The sequence below is a fragment of the Acinonyx jubatus genome, chromosome C1 (assembly GCF_027475565.1).
Source record: "Acinonyx jubatus isolate Ajub_Pintada_27869175 chromosome C1, VMU_Ajub_asm_v1.0, whole genome shotgun sequence".
In the NCBI taxonomy this organism is placed as follows: Eukaryota; Metazoa; Chordata; class Mammalia; order Carnivora; family Felidae; genus Acinonyx; species Acinonyx jubatus.
In genome coordinates, this window is record NC_069381.1 from 143,380,244 (window position 1) to 143,407,267 (window position 27,024).

The window sequence follows — 27,024 nt, forward strand, 5'->3', positions numbered from 1 at the left end:
ACAATATTGACAAACCATCTACACTGTACTACTTTCCTTCCTCATTAATTATCATATAGTTATTTTTAATGGGCACTTATTTAAGAAAAAAAAAAGACTGTGTGTGCAGTTTTGCATATGTTTTTATTAACATGGCAGCAGTCTGTGAACCTAAAGCCAAACCTCCATCACACAAACCCCCATAGACTTGGCTGGAAATAGTGGCTAACCACTTGCTGAAGGTCCCTGGGGTCGGCCTGAGGTGCCTCTGAATTTTGAGAGTATCATCGGCTCAGAGTGAAGCAAGAGTTTCGATGGGCGTTCCAGCATGAGGCTGGACTGCAGCCCCAGCCGATGTTTGGGGATGGGGTATAGCTGGTTGAATCTTCAAATAGACACCAAAGTGACTTGGGATGTTAATGGGGGATGATGGCGGTGAGAAATAGAAAATGAACTTCTGTCATAATTAAACAAAACAGATGCAAGTCTCATAGAAAATGAGATCGGGATGCAGTGATGGATGTGAATGGTTAAGCTTTAAAGTTATTTAAAAAATCTCATGAAAACTGTAGTCAAGTGGCACTAAGTATGTGTATTAACACAAAAGGAATTAAGCAAGTAGTTTAAACTATTTTGGACAATAAGAAAGAGAGATAGAGGAAAAAATGTTTATGAGGCGTAAATGAGTTCTATGCATTTTAGCAAATTCGATAATCTAATATTCAGTGAACAAAAGTAGATTTTAAGGACAGATGAGAGTAGCCAGTAAAGAAAATAGGTATAAAGGTAAGGTTCATGTCATGAGCAAAGAGGAAAGAAGAAAGATCTTTCCAAATACAAATGCATATATTAATTATGTTAAATGTACCAAGGAAACGTGATTGCCCACATTGTGGAAGAGTGCACTTAACAAGACCAAACATTTAATGGGGGTGGGAGGAATTTCCTTATTACTCAAACAATAATCTCTTCACTCCCCCAGTCATATTTACAATTCTACTAATAAAAGCTACCCAAAGTGAGATCCCTGGATATTCCATTCATAGAGATTTGGCTGTTAACATATGTCCCCTAGTAATAGCACTAGAAAACATTGTTGCTACAATTAGTTGCCTCAAATATTGTTTTCTAAGACTATAGAAAATTTTAAAGCATTGTTAAACTCAAAGCCATAGTTGCTAAAATTAATGCTGTATGGGAATGTTCAATTAAATAGACATTTCCATGGGGGAAATCTTAATAAACTTAAGATAGTAAGCTTAGGTCCCATATCCTTTTATGCCCAAAAGCCAATGTTTTTACAGGCTACTTAAATAACCAGTTTTGCTGATAGGACTTACTACTGAAAATTTGAATTACCCCAGAACACAAAGTAAACATTGTATTGAGTTTGATACACTAGTTAGGTAGGTAACTTTGCATAAGTTACATTTTCTCTCCAGAGTCTCTGCCTAATAATGATCTATAGTATGGGAATTAAAAACAAACAAACTAATGTATGATTCACAAGATGGCTACCCAAATCAATAAGCAAATAGGTGAAAGTGAGTTATAAAGCTTTAAATATGAGGCTAATTACATTTCTTTTTCTTTTGTGTTGTATTAGTTTGCTAAAGCTGTAGTAAAAAATATCACAGAGTGTGTGGCTCAAAAAATAGAAATGTATCTCTCACAGTTCTGGAGCCTAGAAGTCCAAGATCAAGGTATCAACAGGTTTTGTTTGTCTTGAGGGCTCTCTCCTTCACTTGCAGATGACCACTTTTTTGCTGTGTCCTCGCACGGTCTTTCCACTATGCATGTGCATTCCTAAAGTCTCTTCCTCTTCTTATAAGGACACCAGTCATTGGATTAGGGGCCTACCCTTAGAACCATATTTAATCTCAATTACATACTTAAACGCCTGTCTTGTATAGTCACATTGGGAGTTAGAAGTGTAAAATAAATTTTGAAGACACAACTCAATCCATAAAAAGCATATTGATAATAAAATAAATTCATATACATACCATCAAAAATTGAAAGGAAGTTTTCTTAAGATGACTGTGTTAGAAACCAGGTCTCCCTCTTCTCTGGGAAGATTGCATGCCCTATCTTTTTGCAGAAAGGTAGAGACTCGTGACTAGTTTTGGCCTTTGTGCTGTAGCTATAGGTGATAATTTTAACTGTTGGTTTGAGACCCTCCATCATTGTGCCCCTTGCCATGGTGGTCATGATCTTGAGTTGAGTTGTAATTGTCACAAGATTGAGGCAGCTTGGGTGACTGTATCTTCACACAGAGGAAAACTTCCCTGTATATTTACTCAGAACTGCAGTAAATTTGGGGGCACCTGGGTGGCTCAGTCAGTTAACTATCAGACTTCAGTTCAGGTCATGATCTCATGGTTTGTGAGTTCGAGTTCTGCATCAGGCTCTCTGCCGTCAGCACAGAGCCTACTTTGGATCCTCTGTCCTCATCTCTCTCCTCCCCATCCCTGCTTTAGTGCTCTCTCTGGCTTTGTCAAAATACATAGATAAACTTAAAACAAAAATACTGTAGCAAATTTTGAATGCATAGGAAATTAACCCTTAATTTTGTTAAACCACTGTGGCATGCACAGCCTAAAGTGACTCCTGATGAGTCACACCCATGCATAATCCCTCGAGTGCAAGAATTATTTATTTTGTTTCTGACTAATAGAATACGCAAAGGTGAGGGGACAGTCAACCCCTTGATTAGGTTCTGCTATCTGGCAAAGGTGAGGGGACGGCATACCCTTGACTATGTTACACTGTAAATGACTCTGCCTTAACAGACTACAGGGGAGGGACTCTTTCTGGCCTTGAGTATGAAAGCTGCTTTGGTATGAATGGCCCAAAAAACAATACTTTGGCGAGAGACTGTGTGAGGCCTCTAGGCCCTCAACATAGCCCCTAACCAACTCAGAGGAGAACAGCTCTGCCTACAGTGTTAACAATCCTAGGAATTGAATTCTGCTAACAACCACATGAACTTGGAAGAGGAGCTCAACCTCTAAAATGGAATGCAGCCTGACCAACCTCTTGTTTGCAGGAAAAGACTCTGGTAAAGTGTTGATTTATTAAAACTTTTGCTTTATTAAGAGATCTCTATTTGCACTGTGAGATAATGTATGCTGTTTTGAGCCACTGAATGGTAGTAAATGGTAGCCAACAGTAGAAACCTGACATGGCCACTGAGACCTTTAGGATTGTCAGTCCCATCTGGTAGTGGAACCACTGGTAAAGTGGAAGCAATAAGGGTTGGTTACCTGAGAAATTAGTTGGATAACTGACTGAACAATCATAACTCAATAAGAGTCCAGAAGAATGGGCTGACAACATTCGGAAGGGAAGTATGTTACTCTGTTAACCTCTCACTTATATTTTTTTTCCAGTGGGTGATGTAAAGAAAACATATCTTTTGAATTTCAAGATGGCACAAAGTTTAGAGGGTTATCAAAAGCACTAGAATTCAGATATAGGATCTTGGGAAATCTACAAAGGGTAAATCAAGCAAGTATTAATTAAAATGAAATTAAAGGTAGGGTCTTTGTTACCAAGTCCAGCCCTGACCTTTGGCAACTGCAGCTACTTGACTTGTATACCATGATATCAACTGTTGCTCCTTCCACCAAATGTGAGAGGAGCATGAGCTGAAGCACCCATCTTTCATTCTGAAAATATTTGGCCATGCTTAACCTGGTGTCATCTTCCTCAGCATCAGCATCAGAAAACACAACTTAACAACTGTCATGACCTCTGTAGAGAAAAGATAACAGGCACAATCCCTACATATAGAAAATCCCACACCTAAGAAACTTATATGCACTCTAAACACAGGACATAGATTTGAAATAGTTAAATACACGATCCCAAGACATTCAAGGAACGGAATCCTCTAATGCTTAGAAAAGGTTTGGCTAAGGAATTGCAGAATGGAACCTAAGTGTGCCAAACTCAAAAGAAAATTACTTAATAAAAGCCTTTGTTTGTTTACGTGTGGGGTTGAACCCTAAATAAAACACCTGAGACAGCTCTAGTTCCTTCTAAATGGCAGCACCCCAATACAAATGATAAAGTAAAATGTTCTCTCTACAGTTTGTAGAACTGTACAACATCAATAAATACATTTAGTAAGTAATATCTGTCCTGTACATCTTATCATTGAAGTTCATGAAAGAGCTTCTGGAAGTTCCTTGTATATAAATTAAGTAATTGGGAATAGTTTCTACTGTTCAGTAGAATATAAACACAGACCTGATTGAAAGCATGGTAGGGTCTCATTTAGTCTTGATTCTACCAGATAGGTAGATAGATAGATAGATAGATAATGGATAGATAGGTGATAGAGAGATAGATAGATAGATAGATAGATAATAGATTTTTTTTTTACTGAAGGATTTTTAACACTTTATTGCAAAATACTAAAATGGCATATTTTTCCCCCCTCCTTTGACATCTGACTGCTGTAGGTGCATTGAGTTTTAAACCAAGCATTCTGTTATCATTATAGAAACAAACCAAAGGGAGAAGTTTTCCACTGTGAATAATGCTGTTGCAGTTGAGATGAGCGGTGGGTATGTGGATTTCAGCATTTTCAGTGGAGCGGTGTCCAGTAAATATATGAGCCCTGTACCACCTCTGTATCTTTTTCACAAAACAAGACAAAATGAAACTGACAAGTGCAACTAACTCATTCCAAAGTTTCTCCCCTTTTAGTAGTCTCAATCGTGGGGAAGCATGCCTAAATCCTGAAACACATTTTCCCTGTTTTTCCTATTACGCAATGTAATGAGACTGTTCTTTTTCTTCCTTTAATTGTTAGCATTACCATTTGTTGTTTGGCTTTGTGTGCTACTTAGTTTCAATGACAACAATTAGTAGTAGATGTGCTTTTGCTCCTCAATGCTGGGAATTGGATTTTTTTTTTTTTTCAGGCACATCCTGTTTTCAGTAATTGGATGTACCACCAAGGAGTAAAACAAAAGATGAAACATCCTTCAAAGGAAGACAAACGGAATTAATATTCCAATTAGGTAATTACAATCTACCAACCTAAAAAAACTCCAGTCTTTTCCTTTTTAATCGCAGATTATTGTGCAACATAGCTCTATTATACTTAAAGCCTACTTTCTTACACCATACACAAGAATGCTTTTTAAGTTTGAGTTAAAATAATTTCTTCTAATGTTTAGAGAGGCTAGTTCTGACTTCCTTGGAATTTTCTGGCAAAAGATGGCAAATGAACCAATTTCTCGCAATGTTCTTGGTACCTTCACCTAATTTAAGGATCAAATAATATGAATCATTCACATGACACATTGTAACATGTTAGATTTCTTTCACTGAAAACAATTGTGTAGGTAATATTAAGAGAATGGACTCAGGAGTCAGACTGCCTTGGTTCAAATCCTGATAATGTTATTTGTCGGCTGCATGGCCCTGGGAAATTTCCTTAAACTTAGTATCTCAGGTTTTCTCCAATGTACAATTGTAATAATTCCCACCTTATTGTATATAATAATAATAGTTAATACCTGTGAGCATTTAATATGCACCAAGCCCGTTTCTAAATACTTTACATATATTGAGTCTACACATGTATAAACCACCTGGAATAGTTTCTGGTAAAATCTGAACACTCAATAAATGCTAGAAATAGTAATGACTATTATTAGGATTAGTCACAGTCATAGTACTAGAAACAGATGTGGTAGAGTTCTTATCCATTTTTTTGAACCTCATGTTTGTTATAGATTTCAAATCCTGCTCCATACCAGAAGGACATTCCAAAACTCCTGCTTAATACTAGTAATAGTTGAGATACTATGTCATGAGTATCTATAAATGGTGGTGAAAACTTTCCATTCAATCCTTTATATTAAAAAACTGTCTTTAAAAAACAATATGTACTGGTACAAAATAAGTTTCATCTAGATAAGTCCAAACTAACAATATGGAAAAACAAAAAAACAAACAAGCAAAACAGGGAGTATAATACAAGTTCCCTACACTAACAGAGACTCATGGGAATACTGAACAAGTGCTAACAACTTCCATTTTCTCTATTAAAAATGCTGAACATTAAACAAACAAAAAAAAATTAACAGGAGGGGGGTTCTGGGTGGCTCAGTCAGCTAAACGTTGGACTTTGGCTCAGGTCATGATCTCACAGTTGATGGGTTCCAGCCCTGCGTCGGGCTCTGTGCTGACAGCTCAGAGCCTGGAGCCTGCTTCAGATTCTGTGTCTCCCTCTCTCTCTCTGCCCCCTCCCCTGCTCATGATTTGTCTCTCTCTGTCTCTCAAAAATAAACATTAAAAAAAATTTTAAATACTGTTTTCATGGTGAAGCATGGTGCTTTTTGTAGGAGTAAAAAACAAAAAGTTCGAGTTCTCCTTTCTCTTGTGTACACCACAATTCCTCTGTGTTTGGCCCCCAAATGCCCCACACCTCTCAAGTGGAGATAAAGTGAGAAGAACATCTCACATGCAGACACCCTTACGTATGCTTACCTGCCCTCTTGTGCTCACACACATGCTCTCCCCCATGCCCTCATTCTTGAGAGAAAGAAAATGTAAAGCAATAAAGTTATGATTCCAAACACCAACCTCAATTTGAAACTGTTGAAGGATATTAGTAATTACAAATAGCCATGTATTTTAAAGATAATGTCAACATTTTGTTGTTCTTGGGTATTTTAAAGTGTCGAGTAAGAACACATGCCGTGGTAAAAATTAAATCAAGCAGCCAAGTGTAGTATAAAGTAAAAGGGCCACGTCCCCATTCCACTCCTCTAAAGAAATCATTGTTCATAGATTGCTTTATGTTCTTGCAGGTTTCTATGATTTGTTTTTTAAGCTTGATAACATATTAGGACTATCCTTTCATGACAGTATTGATAGATTTCTTTTACTAAATATTGGAATTCTCCTCACCCATTGGGACACAAGACAAAATCTGGAGTATACATTAGATGAGGTGATCAAGGAAGCAGTGGAAGCTATGTGAACAGACTCTTGAATAAATGTGCTGGTATGCCATACCAGGGAATGGAGTTATCCTTACGACATGTAGGCTTTGTTCCCTGTCGCTACTATTTCAAGAAACTAAATGGACTTTTGCCAGGTAAAGGCTGTGTAATTCTTCGAGTGCTTTGGTTATAAAGAGTTCTAAAAGTGCAACAGATGCACATTTAAAATGCTAATAAAGGGGCGCCTGGGTGGCTCAGTCGGTTAAGTGTCCGACTTCAGCTCGGGTCACGATCTCCCGGTCCGCGAGTTCAAGCCCCGCATCGGGCTCTGGGCTGATGGCTCAAGAGCCTGGAGCCTGCTTCCGATTCTGTGTCTCCCTCTCTCTCTGCTCCTCCCCCGTTCATGCTGTGTCTCTCTCTGTCTCAAAAATAAATAAATGTTAAAAAAAAATTTTTTTTAAATAAAAAAAAATGCTAATAAATATTTCCAAATTGTCTTCCAATGTGGTTTGCCATGCTTTGACACAAAGACTGTGTTTCTATCCTCCCAAACAACCTATCAACCCTGCAGACATTTAAAACATGTTTTAAATGTTTCTTAATCTTACTGGGAAAAACTGGTATTTCTACTTCCGTTTCCTCAGGTACTGGTGGGTTTGCAAACTTTATGTATTTTTGCATTTTCTTATCATTACTTTTTCATTTAACTATGTTTTTGCATATGTTGTATTGGTGTTTTCCCAAGGGATATGCAAGAGCGCTTTGTGTAATAAATTAGATAGAGGTTGAAAGTAATTTCCCCCAGTTTTAATAGCTTTTTAAAAAATGTTTTATTTATATTTGAGAGAGAGAGCAGGAAAGGGGCAGAGAGAGGGGGAGACAGAGAATCCAAAGCAGGTTCAAAGCTTTCAGTGCAGAGTCCGACATGGGGCTTGATCCCATGAACCATGAGATCATGACCCAAGCCAAAATCAAGAGTCAGATGCTTAACCCACTGAGCCACTCAGGCAGCCCCAAAGTAATTTACCTAGTTTAATGTTGGTCTTCCATTTCAACTTTGCTTATTTTGCTTATTAATTTTTTTGAAGATTTATATAGTTAAAAATTATTTTCCTTATCTGTTTATCATTAGGTACCTACACTGTGCCAGACTGTGTTCTAGGAGCCAGAAATATAAAAGGATTAGAAATGTTTACAATCTGTTGAAATGCGATACACAAACATTGTATAAATGTGTTGTACAAAGGATAAGCAGGAGATAGAATCAAAAAGTGTTGGGGGATATGGGTCTGCTCATTTACATAAAGGAGTTGAGGAAGGCCTCTCTGAGAGGGTGACATTTAATCAGACACCAGAAGGAAGTGCAGGATAGGTCTCCAATCAGAGAAACAGCGAGTGAGGTCGAATAGTGCTGAATGTGTGTGAAGAATGGCAGAGGCCAAAGGCTTAGTAGATGATCAAAGGGAGAGAGAAACAAATGAGGTGAGAGAGGAGGCAGGTATAAAACCAGGTAGAATATCATAGGCGATGATGTGAAAAGCCATTGGGAGATTTTGAACACTGTGTCTGATTTAATGTTAAAGAATCATTCTACCTGCACTACAGAGAAAAGATTATAGAGGTTGAGAAAAAAGGCTGAAACAGAATATTTGTGAGAATATTGCAAGAGATCAAGTAAGAGATAAAGCTTCAGGGCATTTTACTATTTATGAATTACTTTCTTGAAGAGCAAAAAGACAAAATTTACATATAGTTTCTTCTTAAAGTGAAGTTAAAATTTTTGTATGTTAATTAGCTATTTTATCACATGCAATCTATCTTATTTTTATTTATTTTTGGATTGAGATCTAATTGACATAAAACATGGTGTGAGTTTAAGGAGTAAAACATGTTGATTTGATACATTTACATATTGCAATATGATGACTGATGTAGCATTCTACAGGTCACACAATTATCGTTTCTTTTTTGTGGTGACAACATTGAAGACTGAGTCTCTTTTCAACTTTAAGCATATAATACAATATTGTTGACTATAATCACTACGCTGTGCGTTAGATCTTGAGAACTTATTCTTCTAATTGCAAATTTATACTCTGGTACATCTCCACAGTTACCCCACCCACCCCTCATGCCTCTACTCCCTGGTAACCACCATTCGATTATAAGTTTCTATGACATTAGCTTTTATAGTCCCACATTTAAGTGATAACATACAGTATTTGTCTTTCTGTGTTTAATTTGTCTCGCTTGGCATAATCTCCTCAAAGTCCATCCATGTTATCACAAAGGGCAAGATTCTTTCTTTCTTATGGCTAAATAATATTTCATGACATATTCTTTATGCATTCACCCATTGACAGACACTTGGATTGTTTCCATACTATGCCTATTGTGAACAATGCTACAAGAAACATGAGAGTGCAGATACCTCTTCTGCAGACTTTTTTTTTTTTTAAGAGAAAGAGAGCATTGTGAGTGGGGAACAGGGGCAGAGAAAGAGAGAGAGAGAGAGAGAGAGAGAGAGAGAGAGAGAGAGAATCTTAAGCAGGCTCCAGACTCAGCGCAGAGCCCAACATGGAGCTTGATCCCATGACCCTGGTATCATGACCTGAGCTAAAATAACGAGTCAGACGCTCAACAAACTGGGCCACCCAAGAACGCCCAGCCATCTTTTTGATATCTTGTTTTCTTTTATTTTTAAGTTTATTTATTTATTTTGAGAGGGGGAAGGGGCAGAGAGAGAGGAAGAGAGAGAGAATCCAAAGCAGGTTCCACACTGACAGTGCACACTGACACTGATGCGGGACTTGAACTCACAAACCACAAGATCATGACCTCAGTCGAAATCAAGAGTCAGACAGTTAATCTACTTAGCCACTCAGGCACTCCTTGATATCCTGTTTTCATTATACCCAGAAGTGTGATCTCTGGATTATATTGTTCTATTTTTAATTTTTTGAGGAGTGTCCATAGAGTTTTTCATAATAGCTGAACCCATTTACATTCCCACCAATAGTGCACAAGGGTTCCCTTTTTTCCACAATCTCACCAACATTTTGTCTTCTTGATGATAGCTATTTTGACAGGCATGAGGTGATATCTTATTGTGTTTTTGATTTGCATTTCCTTGGTGATTAGTAATATTAAACATCTTTTCATGTACCTGTTGGCCATTTGGATGCCTTCTTCAGAAAAATGTCCATTTGGTTCCTTTGCCATTTTTAACTGGATTATTTGGCGGTTTTTAGTTATTGAGTTGTATGAGCTCTTTATGTGTTTTGAATATTAATCCCTTATCCAATATGATTGGCAAATATGTTCTTCTACTCTGTAAGAATGATTAATTTTGTTATAAAGTCCATATTATACAAAACCATCTACAGATTCAATGCAATCCCTATCAAAATTCCAGTCGCATTTTTCACAGAAATAGAAAATGCAATCTTAATATTTGTATGGAACCACAAAAGACTCCAAATAGCTATAGCAGTCCTGAGAAATAAGAATGAGGAATCACATTTCCTGATTTAAAGCTATACTACAAAGCTATACAGTTAAAACAGTATGATACTGGCATAAAAATAGACAGACCTATGGAACAGAAATAAAAAGTCACTGGTACCTGACAAGAGAGACAAGAACATCCAATGGGGAAAGGATAATGTCCTCAACAAATGGTGGTGGGAAAAGTGGATAACCACATGCATAAAAATGAAATTGAACCCTTATCTTGCACACTCACAAAAATTAACTCAAAATGGATTAAAGACTCAAACATAAAACCTGATTCCATAAAACTCCTATAAGAAAACATAGGAATGAACTTCCTCGACATTGGTCTTGACAATGGGTTTTTGGATACAACACCAAAAACACAAGAAATAAAAGCAAAAATCAACAAGGAAAACTATGTCAAGCTAAAAATTTGCACAGCAAAACAAATAATGAAATGTGTAATTTATTTTAGAGTAAAGGCTAAAATAGGGTTTCTGCTTTTTTCCTGACATTGGCCTATATTTTTTCAAGGACTGTTTGGGTTGAATGTTTTGATTTTTTTTTTTTTACTTTTTTTTTTATGTTTATTTATTTTTTTTTTGAGAGAAAGACAGAGACAGAGTATGAGTAGGGAGTGGCAGAGAGAGGGAGACACAGAATCTGAAGCAGGCTCCAGGATCTGAGCTGTTAACACAGAGACCGACACAAGGCTCGAACTCAGGAACCATGAGATCATGACCTGAGCCGAAGTCAGATGCTTAACCAACTGAGCCACACAGGTGTCCCTGGGTTGAGTGTTTTACATTTAGAAACTCACCAAGAATTTTTTTTTTTGTAAGTAATAAATTAGAGATCCGGCTTTAAGGGTTTTTTTTCCCCCGAAAATGATCTAACAACTTTTTATTTAAAAATTTATCTGTCCTAGACCTGATTCTTACAGGTGTTTGAATGTATTTCTGGACCATGAATTCATTGATCTTCTTGATCTTTGATCTTTGTGCCAGTACAATGCAATTCTAGTTATTGCTGCTTTTTAAGGTATTTAATATGTTTTAAGATTCAGTAAAGAGAGTAAAATCATTCTATGACAAAACTAGCTACAAGTCTTCTGTTAAGCTATTTATAATTAACTTTCTCTACCATCTTTAAAAGGTAGATAAGCAGAAAATAAGAAGAGCCAAAGACAATTATGTTCTTAAAATGTTACTTGCAGAGGCACCTAGGTGGCTCAGTCAGTTAAGCGTCTGACTTTGGCTCAGGTCATGACCTCCTAGTTCATGGGTTCAAGCTTCATGTCAGGCTCTGTGCTGACAGCTCAGAGCCTGGAGCCTGCTTCGGATTCTGTGTCTCCTTCTCTCTCTGCCCCTCTTTCCCCACTCTCTGTCTCTCCATCTCAAAAATAAACATTAAAAAAAATTTTTAAAAGCATCAAACAGTTCAGTCACTGGTATCATTTGAAATATAGATTTTAATTTTGATGAAGTTCAATTTATTTTTTTCTTTTGCTATTCACATTTTGTTGTCATAAACAAGAATCCGTTGCCAAATCTAAAATAGTACAGAATTACCTTACATTTCTACTAAGACCTTTATAGATATGTCTCTAGTATTCAGGTCTTTAAAAAAAAATTTAGTTACTTTTTGTATATGGTATGATAGTATTTAGGTCTTTGAAAAATTTTTAGGTACTTTTTGGATATGGTGTGATAAAGGTGCAATTTCATTCTTTTGCAGGTGAATATCCAGTTTCCCATTCCATTTGTTGAAACACAACTGCTTCCGCATTAAAGGGTCTTGGTATCCTTGACAAAAATCAGTTGACCATAAACACGTGGATTTATTTTCGGACTCTCAAGTCTATATGACTATTCTTACGGCAGTATCGCAATGTCTTGTTTACCGTGTTGCTTTGTAGTCATTTCTGAGATTGGGAAGTGTGAGTCTTCCATAGTTTTGCTTCTTTTTTGAAGGTTATTTCGCCTATTCTGAGTTCCTTGCAACTCCATATGAATTTTGTTTCTTACTTTCAAATTCTTTTTTTACCTAATTACCCTGGCTAGAACCTCTAGTACAGTGCTGAAGAGAAGTGATGAGAATGAACATCATTCCCTTTTTATTGATTTAAGAGGAAAACATCCACTCGTTCACTATTACATGTTAGTTGTGGGTTGGTTTTTTGTTTGTTTTTTTAACTAACCTTTTATCAGGTTAAGGAAGGTCCCTTCTCTTCTTAGTTTGTTGAATGTTTTTATCATGAAAGAGCATTGGATTTTGTCAAATGCTTTCTCTGCATTTTGGTGTTTTTTTTTTTTTTTCTTCTTTTTTTTTTTTGCATGGTGTGTCTAGTAAGATCAATGTGGTTTTTTTACTTTTCTGATATGGTATATTACTTTTTTTTAATGTTTTTATTTGATAATTTTGAGAGAGAGAGACAGAGCATAAATGGGGGAGGAGCAGAGAGAGAGGGAGATACAGAATCGATGAAGCAGGCTCCTGGCTCTGAGCTGTCAGAGGGCTCTAACCTATGAACCGTGAGATCATAACCTAGGCAGAAGTCAGCCGCTCAACAGACTGAGCCACCCAGGCACCCCTGATATGATATATTATTACATTCATAGATTTTCAGATGTTAAACCAAGTTTGCATTCTTGAGATAAAACCCACTTGGTCGTGGTGTATAATTCTTTCTATATGTTGCTGAATAGGTTGGCCGGTATTCTGTTGAAGATTTTTGCATCCATATTCATAAAAGATATTGGTCTGTAGTTTTCTATCCTTGTGAAATATTTGTCTTGTTTTGGTATCAGGTTAATCCTGGCTCCAGAGAAAGAGATGGGAAGTGTACTCTCCTGTTCTATTTTTTTGGACAACTTGTGAAAAATTGAAATTAATGTTTCTCTGAATGCTCAGTGGAATTTACCTGTGAAGCTATTTTGGCCTGGAGTTTTCCGTGTGGTAAATTTTTTGGTTTTGACATCTATCTCTTTAGGTGGTATAAATATCCTCAAGTTTTCTATTTCCTTTAGATTCAGCTTCAGTGGCTTGTGGGTTTTTGGAAATTGGGCCAGTTCCTCTGAGATATCAAATTTATTAGTGTGCAGTTGTCAGTACTATATCTTATAATCAATTTTCTGTATGAGGTCATTAGTAATGTTCTTACTTTGACTTCTGGTTCTAGTAATCTGAGTTTTTCTTGGTCAATCTAGTTCAAGGTTTGCCAATGTTTTATTCTTTAACAATAAGAACAACAACAACAAAAATGGATTTAGTTTTGATGTTCTCTAATTTTCTTTTAATTGTATTAATTTCCATACTAATCTTTATTATTCCCTTCCTCCCGCATGCTCTAGGTTTATTCTTCCAGTGCTTTAGGGTGAAAGATTAGATCAATATTGATTCTTTAAAAAAAAAAAAAGTTTTTAATGTTTATTTATTTTTGAGAGAGAGAGATAGAGCATGAACCAGGGAGGGTCAGAGAGAAAGGAAGGCACAGGATCTGAAGCAGGCTCCGGGCTCTGAGCTGTCAGCACAGAGCCCAACGCGAGGCTAAAACCCATGAACCATGAGATCATGACCTCAAACCTCCCATTGTGAAGTCTCCGATGTTACTCTTCAAGGTCACAGCCTTCAGTATGCTTACACAGGCCCTCTGATGACAATGTATTTGGCAGGACTCTTGGATTGTCTCTTTCCCTGACCACATTCTGGTATTAAAGCCCCACTAAATGCTGGCTCATTGTTCTATTGTTTTCCGTAGTGCCCTGGGGCACAAATTCCTTCCAGACTATTCTTACAAATTTGGGGAACTTGAAGTTATCTTCCTAGGGTCAAAGATTTGTTCTGATCCCTAGAGAGCTCTTTCAGACATCTATTGTCCCATTTCTCTCCAGTAAACTGTCCTACAGTTTAGCCCATATATCCATAAATCTCCTCATCTCTTATCAATTGTCTCTCACCAAAATGCCCATCATTTTTTGAGAGTGCCCTTAGGCCTAACTTCTTCAGTCTTGCACATAAAGTCAAGTTCCTTTAGAGAGGAATTTGGAGTTCACTGTTCGGTAGCTTGCTTGACCCACCCAAGCAAAATCGGTAAGCCATGGCTTTGGAGCTGGTAGCAGATGTTAGTGGAGAGCTTCTCTTTAAGTGACATCTTACTTCAGGAGCTGAACACTCAATGGATAAGAAGGGGCCAGCATCTTTGGTTTGCCTCTCTTGCTCTTGGCATGGAACGCCACCTAGTGGGCCAGCATAAGGGCGACTGGGGTCTCCAGTATTTTCAGCAGCACCATGCCCAAGGTAGAGCCTCTGTCCCATGAGTGGGGGCTAAACAGATGAAGAGAGCCCCCAACTCTCAGCCACACTCACCTGTAACTTCGCCTCAGCAAATCTAGCTGGGAGCAAGATTAGAAACGCTGATGTTCTGTACCCTTAGGACAGATGGACCTTCAACTGGTTGCTGGAGGGAGGAGACAGGTCTCCTTCTCATCTAGTGTGAAATGGAGGTTTATGTCTTCTTGAACTAGGAGGAGGGAGAGATGAAGGGCATGGGTCTTTGTTCAAATACCACACATTCTCACAGTTCTTACTGAGTTATAGTAGATTTTCTTGATTAAATGTTTCTTCATTTGCTGTATGTCCTTAGGACCATTCCCTGAAACTTTAAATGGTTATTTTTATTTATAATTTTCCCCAGTTTTTCTGGATTGCAGAGCTCCTCATACAGTCGTGCCAGAAGCAAAACTCCCAATTTGCTTGTTTTTTAACTGCAAAAATATAAATAGATTCTATTCTATATAAATAGAATCATATGGATGTACTCTTGTTACGTCTGGTTCTTTCCCTCAATATTATGCCTCTGAGATACCACTGTGTTGTTGCAAGTAGAAGTAGTTTCTTCTTTTTTGCTGCAGGTAATGTTATGATAGGAAAAGACAGGATTCAGTATGCAGAAAGGGAGAGGCTAGGGCTTGAAGGTCCCTGGGTGGGGAAAAACACAGTATTTGAAAACATTTCTTCTGGGGAATGTCTGACCTCGAGCAAACTCCCTCAGGAGCAAAGTTCCTCTGAAGAATGTAACAGAAACCACCTACTCCCCTTTAGGAATTTGACAAAAGACCTGACGAAAAATCAACAGACCATAAAAGTTATGACCCACAAGAAATGGTATGGCCATAGACCACCCCTCATACCAAGGAAACGAGCCAATCAAAAGGGGTGACTAGGCATTTAGAGTTACCTAGCCAATAAGGGTAGAACCTGAGAGGAAACAAGGGAGTAGGAACAAGTGGGAAGGCGTTCACTTTCAAATGCCCCCTCTCAGTAAACAACACTTTCATACTATTTTTACTTTCTCATCTTCTGCTGTAATGAACTTTTGCCTGAGGCTCGTTTTATTCTGTGTCCACCTCTTCATTCTTCAAAGCGGTGAGACAACAGATCCCCGTTATTGAGGTAAAAAATCCTGCAACAATATTTCATGGTATGAATATACATTAATTAGTCATTATCCTCTTGAATGTTACTGGTCTTCAGCTATTATAAATAAACCTCCTCTGACAATTTTTCAGACATTTGTTGGGTGGACATAAACAAGTGTTTGTTCTTAGCCTAACCCTAGAAATGGAATTCATTGGTCATAGGATATATATGTTTGCCTTTAGTAGCATTTGCCAATTTCTTGAAATTATTTTCCCAATATGCACTCCCATCAACAATAAATGAGGGTTTCAATTGTTCCATAGTCTGGCTAACCTTTGGCGTTTCTTGACCCTTTTAATTTCAGCCCTTTTGGTAGTGCTATGGTGGTATCTCATTCTGTAATTTGTAATTTGTCTTTCTATGATAACTAATGATGTCAAGTATCTTTTCATATGTCGGCCAAATTAACAGTTTCTTTTAGATCCTGGTGGAAGTTGTTTGCCCATTAAAAAAAAAATGGTTGTCTTTCCAAGTACAGTAACTATATTATCTTTTCAACTTCTCCTTGCACTGACAGTGGTCACCTGTGGCAGGCAAGCTAACATTAACACAAGAACCATGTTCGTTCGTTTGCTTTTTAATCTTATTGGCAAAGTACAATCTTGGAAGACACTGCCTCAAAATAAGAGTAGAGAAAGCAGTCCACAAGTGAAGACACCTTTGGATCCCCTCATACCTATTCAATCTTCTAGTCATACACTGTCGAATGCTAACCACAAAACAGACATATTGTGATTATCTGTAAACATTAGAGGATATAGCATCGAGCTGTATTGCCTCCACCAGGACTCCGAGCCGTAAACTTGTAAGTACATTAGAAGCCGACACTCAGCAGACTTTGCTGAATTGCTGGCAGAATCAACATCTGATCGATATGCGTGTTCACCAGCCAAGCTGACTAGTACATCTGTTCTGTGAAGAAACATACATTCTGCCTCTAGTACAATCAGTGTAATTAAAAATTAACATGCATTAATTGTTAGAGCTGATGTAAACAGCTGATGTTCCACTTAGCACTGTCTTCTGTACATATCATTAGGCAAAGCCAAATATTGTTAAGTAAACAGGCAGCGCTTACAAAAAGGAGAGAAATGGAAAACTAATTCCAACTAAATAAACTGACACTGTATCATAAGTCAAATTAAAACGATTAACCAGAGCCAGATTAAGGCTCTGGTTCTTCAGAGGAAAACAATTATAAAAGTCACATTTCATTATTTGAATCTTATTTTGGCAACTGTGTTTAGGCTCAGTCTGAAATAGAGTCGGGGCGTGCGTGACACATTAGGATTTCAGAAGACATAAAGAACTCTAGGAAAAGTATGATTCGGGATTGATTTATGGCTTAAACATTCCACGAGAATGCATCATTCACAGCCACTCCAGTAACCAGCATTCTCCGGGGAGACCCAAATCTGATGCTTAATGTTAAAAAGAGTCTATTTTCTTCCGCATGCACCTGCCTAACTGCCATGGCTGTCAGTGGGAGTTACAGGCACAGACTCAGAAGAGAATATACACCTCACGAGTTAAGTCCTGTCTGACTTTTTTTTTTTTTAATGTCATGGCAAAATGATTTCTCTATCTTGATTCAAAACCAGAAAAAAAAAAAAGTCTCCAACAAGCCAATCTGTCCAGTGAGGTACATTCCCAGGTCAGAGAGCAGTTGTGTCTTTACAGATTGCCCGGGGCATTCAGCTGTTGGGCCCCAGGCGCTTCCTCCTCTGCGGAGGCTGTTCCTGCCAGGGGCTAGCCTGTCACTCTCAAATCTGATTTCAAAATGGTGTGACTCTGAATTTTGAGAGTGATTTCGTAGGTTATTTCCTCATGAAGTTGCACTGAGTTAAAAACAACAACAACAACAACAACAAACTCCCAGTAAATGTTCTCAAAAGGAAATAAAAAACACACAGTGCCAGAGTCCAAAGTAGAGACCGATTCATCAAGAAATCACGGGGCGGGGCCCCGGGGGGGGGGGGCGGGGACAATGCTCAAATACTCGGGGTCAACCCTCTTTTATTTTTGTCATCATGGCAACGTCATTAGAAAGAGAATAAAGGTATAAAAACTCCCTTAGCATGTAGCGTGAGGCTTCTGTTGTAACTACATGGTTATGTGTTTGAGAGAGTGTCTATTTTGTTTATTCATAATTGTATTAAATTTGCCTGCAAATGAGTTAGTTCATATATTAAAGAAAGATATAAAAATGTTGAATCTACTCATAACAAACAACATTAGATGTGTCAAGGATCACAGGAATCAAAATGGAGCCTATAAAAGTTAAATAAGCTACATAAATTTAGGTCATGAATATAAAAGCTGGCTTGTGAACTTCTAAGTTTTTCTGTTTGCTGTTCCAAACCACCATCAATTTGCACGCTTTACACATAAAATTTTTAGGTTGGTGGTAATAGGATAACTGTTCTTGAGAATTTAAAGTAAATATCGAAAAGACATCATCCTCATTATTATAAAAATGTCTGATATTTACATACTAAGCCTTTAACATTAAATATCAATTTACTATCTGAAAACAGTTTGTGAAAATTTTAAATACACTTTCTCTTTTTAAAATAAAAAAAATTAAAATTATTGCATAAACTATTTAAGTGAAATAATTTGAAAATGATGTGATAATTAAAAGTTAACATATCCAAAAAGAAAAGTTAACATGCATGTATTATTAAGAAAGAAGTAACCTATGCTTCCCACAAACACTATATTAAACGTTAAGATTTCTTTTTTTTTTTTTTTTCCAAATTGCTCACAAAATCAAGGGCACCACCTGGGTGGCTCAGTCAGTTAAGGGTCTGACTTCTGTTCAGGTCATGAGCCCCACCTCAGGGTTCAGGTTTGAACCCCACCTCAGGCTCTGTGCTGACAGCTCAGAGCCTGAAGCCTGTTTCAGATTCTGTGTCTCCCTCTCTCTCTGCCCCTCCCCTGCATGAGCTCTGTCTCTCTCTCTCTCCAAAGTTAATAAATGTTTAAAAAAAATTACCCAGAAAGTTTTAATGATCTTATGGCATCTCAAATGCGTGACTATCTTCAAGCACTAACTTAGTTTGTATAATTAAGATAAATTTGTTTTTTACCTTGAAAACTTCTTTTTAAAATATCTTTCATTTCATTTTATTTTCTTGGTATCACACACATACCTAATTCAATCAATTCTGGAAAGTTCTACTGAATTTTATTACCCTATATTTGCACAGTGACTAGGTAAGACTTTGCTAAAATTAAAAACTAAAAAAAGTATGCATCTCTTTTGTTAAAAATTGAAAATAGTAAAGGCATCTTCTTCATTTTGAAATAAAGGCAGGATGAACAAAATATGTTGATCGTGAAAAGAATAAGGATACCTATTTTCTACAGCATTTTATGATGATCTCATATAATATACAATGATTCTTAAATCTTCAGTGTATGCATAAACACACATTTTTCCCAAAGAAGCAAGTGTGAATTTGTGTTATCTTAAATCTCTTACATAAATCCCTTACTTTCATAAATGTAGTAGCAACCAAATAAATGTCATACAAAGGAAGGAAGAATATAAAATATAGAATGTGTACTCACTTATGGTTATTAAAGCTTCATTAATAGATAGTTCTTACTTAGTGTCTCTAGGAATATAATAAACATATTTAGGATTGATTTATCTCCTAATCATTATTATCTTTTGTTATTTTGTCTTGTAACACCTCATCCATTTTCTTTTTTTGTTATGGGGTCAGGTCAAAGTCTTTGTTTTTCATATTTGATTATGCTTTCAGGTAGTGGAATTTTCAGTAAATGATATGCATAATTAACAGTAAGAAGTACATTTGTACTCAAATTCTCTATTTACCCCCCAATCTACTGATAATTTTGCCAATGGGATTTACGAATACAATAAAGAAACTGATATTCACTTTTTCTGTGTGCAATATAACAATATCCACTGTCAATATCACAGCTAATCCTATCACCTTTTCATTTATGTCTTAAAAAACTAAAACTCAGGGGCACTTAGGTGGCCAGTAGGTTAAGTGCCAACTCTTGATCTCACAGGTCATGATCTCACAGTTCCATGAATTGGAACACTGCATCAGGCTCTGCTTGGGATTCTGTCTCTCCTCTCTCTCTGCCCCTCCCCCGCTAGTGTGTTCTCCCCCCCACCCCAATAATAAATAAATAAATTTTAAAATAAGATAAAATAAGGGGCATCTTGGTGGCCACAGTTCATGGGTTCTAGCCCCATGTTGGGTTCTGTGCTGACAGCTAAAAGCCTGGAGCCTGCTTCAGATTCTGTGTCTCCCTCTCTCTCTCTGCCCTTCCCCAACTCATGTTCTCTCTCTCTCTCAAAAATAAACATTAAAAAAATAAAATAAGATAAAATAAAACTCATAAGTATCTGTGATTCCTATTATCAGCAGTTTGTTATTAATAATTGCTTTTCCTTGCTGTAGGATACTTTAAATATTCAGTTCTCTTCATTCCTTTGTCCAAACTACAAATAGGATGCTACAGAACTGCAATTACAAGTATCACAATATATTTTTAGGCTACCCATAAGGTGACAGATCATCCCTCCTGGGTTCCCTTTGGGCGGTCTATTATTTAGGAATGGTAGGACTACATGGTGGGTCCATCAGGAAGACATGAAATGCTTCAGAAGACATATGCACAGGAAGGTGGAAGAGATTGAGGGTAATGTTTTTGTTTTAGCATTTTGAATTGTATGAGTCAAGAACTAGAACTCAGGTAGCACTATTCCTACCAAAGGCAAAGAATCTTTTTAGTACTGATACAGGGACTCTCTCTCAAGGTCTGTAAAGAGCAAAGGATCTTGACTCAACTGCCATTCTAGTTCAAAATCTCAGAAACACTTTCATCCAAGTTGACCAAACAAGAGAGCAGAGTGCCAGGGATGTGTGTAGTCAGAAGCACTCTCTGAAAACAGGGAAGTTGAAGTTGAAATTCAACTCTTGGCCTTCTCTCACTCTATAACAAAATTACTGAGCTCATCTCAAAAGAGAAAAGCAATTAGTTAAATCCACCTTGGCCTTTGTATCTGCCCCAAAGTCCTGTGGTGTTTCCTTACTTTGTTTTCTATCTAATGCTCTACATTGCATGGACCATGGTGTCTATTTCAGATTTCCTTCATCAAGCCCCTAACCATCCCCTTTGCTCTCAGGGGAGACTCTACTCTTAACTCACAGAACACAAAGAAGCCAGAAAGCGAAGATTGTCTTAAGACCCTGCCATGAAACCTACAAAATTACCTGCATCTTTATCCCTTTTTCCATCCACTTTGTGTGAAAATAGAAGGGGGGCACCTGATGGCTCAGTCGGTTAAGCATAGGGTGGAGCCTGCTTGGTATTTTCTCTCTCTCTGTCCCTCTCTCTCTGCCCCTCTCCTAACCTCTCTCAAAATAAATAAATAAACTTAAAATAAATTTAAAAAAAAGCAGGGGGGAGCCTGGGTGGTTCAGTCGGTTGAGCGTCCGACTTCAGCTCAGGTCATGATCTTACTGTAAGTGAGTTTAAGCCCCACATGGGGCTCTGTGCTGACAGCTCAGAGCCTGGAGCCTGCTTCAGATTGTGTGTCTCCCTCTCTCTCTCTCTCTCTCTCTCTGTCCCTCCCCCACTCACACTCTGGCCTTCTCTATCAAAAGTAAATAAACATTTGAAAAAAAAGAAAATAGAAGAGATCTCCTTTTTCTCAGGCTACCTACCTGCTGGACTACATTCTACCCTTTATGACTTCTCACAGTACTCACTCTACCCATTCTACCCTCACTCCTTTGTAGCCATACTTCTGAAAAATGTCATTTGCATAATAATGTCTAGAGTTTTCATCCTATTGATCCTCCACAGTCAGTTTGCATTTTCAGAGGAGAAAATGTTTTATTAAAAAAGATTAAGTGCACAAAAAGAGATTTCTTGAGGGATGCCTGCAGAGGAGAAAGGGAAGGGAGTACAAGAAGGTGAGGACAGCTTTCAGACTGTGATGCTGATATGAGCCCTTGAAAGAGAGAGCATTCAAGGATGCAGGTTCATTAGGAAGAGTCTCAGACTGTTGCATAACTGTAGGATAGTGTCAACCTGGCAAATGAGGACACCTCAAACCAAAGTTACCCATTTAAGGAATGCCAGGTCTCTCAAGACTGGACCTACATTATATCCTCTCTGCTCAGTCATTGGCTGTGAGCAGCCAATGGGAATTACAGCCTCTGCTGAAATGGTGGTAAATCCAGAAGGACAATGCCTGGAGCCATCATTCAGTTCTGTTCCTGAAGCAGAATACTAAAGTGGGACATTTTCTTGACAACACACTCAGCCTCCTGTAATTTACCAACAGTCATACCCCACCATTTAAATCATTCTCATCCAAGCTTCCAATGGACAAAACCAATGAACTCTTTCTAGTCCTTAATTTTCTTGTCCTTTCTGCTGCATTTGACACTGTTGACCACTCCTTCCTTGAAGTTCTCTTCTCTGGACTTCTGTGACCCTGGACTGAGAATTTTTCTCTTAAACCTCTTTTTTGTGAGGTTCCTTCTCTGAGAATTACAATTGAAACTCACTTCCCATGTTTCCAAAATTGGCAAATGTCACTGTTATGTACTAGGTTTGATAAAATAAATGACAAATTATAAAAATTAGTCAGTTTAGGCAACCATAACAATATGTCATAAAGTAGATGATTTAAACAAACAATTTTTTTTTTTTTTACATATCTGGAGGCTTCAAAGTCCCAGATCAAAGTGTTGGCCAGTTGAGTTCCTGGTGATGGCTCTTTTCCTGGTTTGTAGATAGCCGCCTTCTCTCTGAATCCTCACATGGCTTTTTTTTTTTTTCTTTTGTGCAAGCATGGAGAGAGAGAGCTTTTATGTACCTTCCTCTTTTTAAAAATTTTTTTTAAATGTTTATTTATATTTGAGAGAGAGAGAGAATGCACAAGCAGGGGAGGGGCAGAAAGAGAGACAGAGACAGAATATGAAGCAGGATTCAGGCTCCTAGTTGTCAGCACAGAGCCCGACATGGAGCATGAACCCACGAGCCATGAGTTCATGACCTGAACCAAAGTTGGACACTTAACCCACTGAGCCACCAGGCACCCTCGTCCTTTCTTCTTACAAGGACAACAGTTCTATACAGATTAGTGCCCCATGCTTATGACCCCATTTAATTAGTTTAACCTCAGTTACCTCCATAAAGTCCCTATGTCAGAATACAGTCATATTGGGGGTAAGGGCATCAACATATGAATTTTAGGGGAACACAATTCAGGCTAAAAAAATTAGCACTGTCTTTGATTTTATGTCTCGCTTTCTTACCATCCAGACTTTGTCAGTACAGTACCTGCCATTCTACCTCTTAAACATCTTGAATCTATTTATTCTTCTCCATCATCATGGGCTTTCTGAAAGTATAAGCCACTTCCCTTCTTACTTGGATTGTTAACATAGCCTCTTTCATTGGTTTCTTTGTCATGAGTTTATTGTCATTGCAAATTGGGCGATCTTGCTCCAATTTAAATCTGACGAATATCACTATCTTCTTAAATGCTTTTCAAGATCTTTGAGATACAGTTCATACTGCTTAATATTGCATTGAAAACTCTATTGCCTGGCCCCTGCTTATCCCTTCAGCCTCACCTTAGCCATGCCCCATTAGACTCTGCATTCAAGTCAAACAAAACTTATACAATTTAGTTGTATAAGTTGTTCCCTTATACAATTGTTCCCTCATACAATTCTTCTTCAGGTCTGTCTAGATATATTTTCCTCTAATTCCAAACTTGACCAAATCTCATCCATTTTTCAGAAGTCATCTGGGAAACCTCCCTCAAAGCTGTGAGTCCAGATTTGGCATTTGTTTTACATGGTCTGTGAACACTGTATTGCAACTGTCCAATTACAATTGTATTGCAACTGTCCAATTTGTCCAACATGTCCAACTCCTTTGCTAGTTATGGAAACATGAAGATTGGAATTACATCTGTGCATGGTAACAACACTTAAGACATGTTAGATAGTCACTAAATATTCTCAGTAGCCATTTTCACAACATGATCTTGGAGTTACTGTCTTATCCTTCACCACACCCTACCCTCAATTAACTGCAAAGCCTTGAGTTAATCTCTTCAGCCCTCAGCTTCTTCATTTCAGGGTGTGCTCTCCATGTGAGTGTTGACCTTCAGGTGACCATCTTTCAGAAGATTGTTGAATTCCACTTGATTAAATGACTGGTAAGTTCCTCCCCGGCTTTAAAATATGTTTTTGCTTGGCTAGACAGTCTTGAGTTAAAGTAGATGATAAATGTACAGAGTAACATCACTCAATTATATGAAACACTTTTTAAATTATAATTTCCTTTTAATATAGTCTTCTTTTATTAACCTAATAATTGGTAATCCCCCCCCCCCAGTTTCAGTTCCATGTTGACTTCATATGGACACAGTGTGTGCCTGAACCTTCAGCCTTAGTTCTCAACTATTCTTAAAGCTAGCCAGCTTACCAACTAACCAATATTCTAGAGGTCTGCTTGTGACACCTTCTTCTTCAGTTTTCTCATCTGTAATATGGGGATAGCAATAATACCTATCAAAGTTTCTTTGCAGAGAATTAAGTGAGTTGATTTTCTTACGGTGGTTGGCACACATTAAACTTTACATAATGCCATTAATTATTATTATGGTAAGGGAATCAGACCCTTTTCCACTTATCCTGATTTGACCCTTGGATTAATCATTCATCCTCACAAGTACCATGACCTTTCAACAGATTCCTTTGTCTCCAGGCCTTTAAAATTTCTCTGGTTTGTGAGATACCACAAACTTTTAATTTTTGCTTAATAACAACTTTGGGCTTCCTTTTTGTCTTTGAGTAAGCAATGTTTTTGTTACCAAAACAAAATGAAACAAAGCAAAAACACACCCTAATTATTTTTCCTTTTTGTTTCTAGGTTTTGTCCCCTGTCAATTCCTCCTTGTACCTCACTGTCCTTCTGCTTCTGTCACCTGAGTATGAAGAATCCTATAGCTTAAGTAATATATGATGAGTATTTTACTGGAACTGGCATTATGTTCTTGCATCCACATTGCAATGGCCATGGCCTCAGACCAGTTGAGCTCTCTCAAGCCCATTATAACTTTAAGGGAGAGTGTGTTTTATTGTGATAAATATTTATTAATAATTACATGAGAAGTCTAGGACTCCTAGGGACAGAATATAAACCTTCCTACTGAAAAGCTCCCTACCATCAGGGAGAAGCTTCAGAAAGTTCACTTTTTCTGAGATAAAGACTCTAGTACCTACATTTCAAAGGAGAAAGACGGGAGGCTTATTTTATATCCTACCTAGTTTGCAGAATTGGAAGAATTTAGCAGAGAAGACCAGATATATTCAATACTCCCTCCTATTCTCACCTCCGCCTGTCCTTACTCCCATTGCCGCCCCAGGCAATATGGCATGAAAAGGCTCAGCAAGAAATATTCATTTGTAAAAGAAAAACAAATCATTATAGCAACACTCACTGGTCATTCTGTAGCAAATGTGCAATGCTCAGATTTTGTATTTTCCTGAAATAACATGCACATTTTAGGCATGAAATTATGATTGTTTGACTGTGAAATGCTGCACCCAAACACCATGTGGCTTTTAGCAGCATATCATCATATCAAGAACTATTTTTACCCTTTGGCGATTTTTCCTGCCTTGGCTCTGAGAGCTAGTCCATACGGTATTTGTATGTGGCATCAGTGGCAAAGATTTTTTAGAAGAGTAGATTTCTTATGTAGTACCATGTACCAATGATAGCACAGAATCTAAAGTAGAAATGAAAATAACCTGCTTTCAGGTTCAACTGGCAAGAAATAAAGTCATAGTGAATATGAAAGAGGGAGAAACAAAGATGAACAAGGACTTGAAGCCTACTGCTCTGTTCTTATTTCTCTTAAAAATTGCTGTACATGTCTACTAAGTGTTAGAATATCAGAAAAAGTATAGTATATTTAAAATGTATATTCTATATTTCTTCCCCAGTGATTTTGAATACTAGTGGCAGTGAACTTTGTCCAGCATCCGTTTGATAAAAGCAGACAGAAATCCTTAGAACCTCAGCGTATTTGCTGCCTTTCAGAAGCCTGGGCAGAAGAAAAGAGCAACTTCTTAAAAGATTTAAGCACATATTGGTCCCCTTCCAGGACGCAGACATGAAGCCATATAAGAAATATTTTGAAAAGACAACCAAAATTAGCCAAACTCTTTAAACTTCCAAAATGCTTGGAGCAAAAGTCTGTTTTAGTTTAATCCAAATTAGTTTGCAGACTTAACTAGAAAGAGAAGCTATAGGAAAATATGAGTTGGCTTAACGTTTGTGTCTTGTCTATGACTACAAAGTGGGCTTTTGTCTCTTGAAGAGACAGATCCGATTATGGGGGTTTCCAAACACATGATGACATAAAGGTATGGTGATACTGAGCCTGGACTCTAAGATCCAAAAACTCAATTTTCTTTGAGCATAAAACAAAACTATGCTAATTCATATAACATTTCTTTCTACCAGCCTGTCCATTCTAAGGAAATAACAGTGTTAGAAACAGTCATTAAATCAGCATTATTTTATACTCACCCAATATATATAGCACTGCTTGGCAAGCAGATGTTTCCATAGCTGCTGCTATCACTTTTCAAGGTTCTCTAGTGTTAATCTTATTATCTTCTTCTCATAGTTCCTTTTGTAGTCATTCTTTAAGGAGTTTCCCAGCACTATTCCTTTATAATAAAATGTTCCAGAGTTTCTATATTTAAACTGAAACTCAACTTGTCCATGCAACCTAACTTGTTGCATATGTATTGCAAAGAAATTCCATTTTGTCAGTTGATTTATTGTTGTATCAGAAGGAATAAACTCTTGAACCCCAGGGGAGAAAAATTATGCTGTTCCATTCTACTCATGACATTTCAACATAGGCCAAAAAATAACTGGGATTATTTTCTCAAGTGAAGAAACTGAAATACATTTAAAAAAAGAAAAAGAAAAAGAAAAAGAAAAAGAAAAAGAAAGTAAACATTTTGTCAAAATCAATGTTTCATAAACCTTTAATTGTAAG

At 37.4% G+C, this 27,024-nt stretch overlaps 1 long non-coding RNA gene across 2 annotated transcripts in view; it reads right to left on the bottom strand.

Moving 5' to 3' along the window:
* Positions 1-26,765, bottom strand: part of LOC106979109 (uncharacterized) — a 78,833-nt gene extending 52,068 nt beyond the window's left edge. For both annotated transcript variants that reach the window (XR_008295363.1, XR_008295362.1), the window contains exons 1-2: positions 26,544-26,765; positions 3,582-3,733 (exon numbers count right to left, since the gene is read on the bottom strand). This is a non-coding gene — a long non-coding RNA (uncharacterized LOC106979109). The remainder of the gene's footprint in view (positions 1-3,581; positions 3,734-26,543) is intronic.
* Positions 26,766-27,024: the final 259 nt, after the last annotated feature.